Below are 1,998 nucleotides of genomic sequence, written 5' to 3'. Positions count from 1 at the left end.
GGGCTCTCGCGAGAAACTTCTCCGGCCGCAGCGCTGACCCACCGAAATATCGCGAGAATCCTCCGGGGCTAAGGAGCTACCGCACAGTCTCGCGCAAGAGTTGCGCCAGAGACCTGCCCCCCCCTTCCCCCCCTCCCCTTGGAGGCTCAATCTCCCCTCCCACCCGCACCGGCCCAGGGAAGCTCAAAGTCTCGCGAGAGCGGAAAGGCGCGACTCGTACAAAGTCTGTTGGCTCAAGTCGGTCTTTTTTCCGAGCCCCCCCGCCCCCCCCGTGCGACGCCGGGCCCCTCCCAGCTTGGGGGCTGGGGGAGTGCTCTCCCCGCCCCGTCCCTCACTCTCCTGCTCGCCTGTCAGGGCCGTCTGAGGGACGGCCGAGCCTGCGGTGCTCCTAACCTACAGTGACCATTTTCCCCGGGGGGGGGGGAGGGGGGGGAGGACTATTAGGAAAGAAGAGTAACCGCCCGGGGGGAGGGGCCGGGGCAGGCAGGGCCCGCGAGAACTGGGGGAGGGCGCGCGAGAGAGCCGAGAGTGGCACCAGCAGCCTCTGGCCGGCGCAGCTTTGTCACCACTTTGTGGCCCCTGGCGCGGGGCCAAGCCGGGCCCCTGGGGCTGGCGCAGACCGAGCTCGCCATTGTTCTTCTGGAGGGGCCCCCCAGGGCTGGGCCGCGGCGCCCCGGGCCGGCTGCGGAAGGAAGCTCCCCTGAGCTCTCTCTGCCTCACCCCGGGAGGAGAAGGCCTTGGCCGGGAGTTCACCCCCGATGCCCCGCCTCTTCCCGCCACCCCTTCCCTCAAGTCCGCAGATGGTAGCTTTAAGTGAAATTCTGATTCTGGAAACCTAAAAAGAGCTCCTCTTTATATATTTTTAATTTGACTTCCCTTTTCAAAAGAGAACGACTCCCAAAGGGGTGGAGGTTAACTGCAGTTAATGTTTTGGAGGAAGACGAGTGACTTTTTGTAAAGATAATGTTTTATTCTCAATTTTTATCGTAAATAATCCTCTTACTTTATTCCTTTCCCTAAGGAATCCAGTTAGACCCTAATGAAAATGTGTTACCCAACTGACTGGAGCAAAAGAGTGTAAAAGGAAAGAAAATAGCTTTTTCTAATTAGATATTTCAAACTGGAAACATCACAAACTCAACATTTCCAAAACAAAATTATTTTTCGTCTAAAGCCAGATTTTTCATATTTGCCCAGTTCTGTTGAAGGCACCACTAATACTTAGCGTCCCATGAGGTCAGCATTATCCTTATTACTAATTCATTCCAAGAATCTGGTAATAACAGGAGCAGCCCCACTGCTGACAAGTTAGAATACACAGCTAGCTCCTTCCCCTTCCCTCCCCTTCCCTTCCTTCCTTGCTTCTTTGAGCCCCAGTTGTTTCTGTTTTGTTGAGAAACCTTGGGGTCTTCTCTCAAAAGGATTTTTTTTTTGTTCTATGTGAAAAGAGGCTCTTGCTTTTCTTTCTCATCTGCCTTGATCATTGAGATACCCTTAAGCCTCCCAACATTTGTTTTTCTTTTTTTATGGAATTAGTCATTCTTTGCCTCATTTCTCTCTTACCTAACACTAATAACTGAATAGGCATTGCCTCATTCCAACTATAACCTGGGAAAGGCCTAGCTGTAAAAAGCCAAGTTTCCCCCACTGTATCTGTGACCATCTCCATTTGGCCCAATTCGTATCTGGTCACTAGACCCAGATGACTCTGGAAGAAAAAGTGAGACTGGTGATTTTGCACAGCACCCCATCACTTAAATCCTACTTAACTTGAATTTCCTGGCATCATCTCCCTGATGAAATGGAGTCCTTCAAAAAAGGACACAAAGGACAAACAACAGTTTGTCAAAATGTCAAATCTTATATCTTCTAATGGCAACATTTCTGATTCTGTCCCCTCAGTTCAAGCTCTTATCAGTTCTCTGTTGAAATGGCCTGTTGCTAAATCCCATCTCAAGTCTCTCAACCCAATCAGCACAGCTAGCCAAAATGAGTTTT

The sequence above is a fragment of the Macrotis lagotis genome, chromosome 1 (assembly GCF_037893015.1).
Source record: "Macrotis lagotis isolate mMagLag1 chromosome 1, bilby.v1.9.chrom.fasta, whole genome shotgun sequence".
NCBI classification, from domain to species: domain Eukaryota; kingdom Metazoa; phylum Chordata; class Mammalia; order Peramelemorphia; family Peramelidae; genus Macrotis; species Macrotis lagotis.
The sequence above is the reverse complement of the archived record's forward strand: the minus strand, read 5'-3'. Positions refer to the sequence as shown.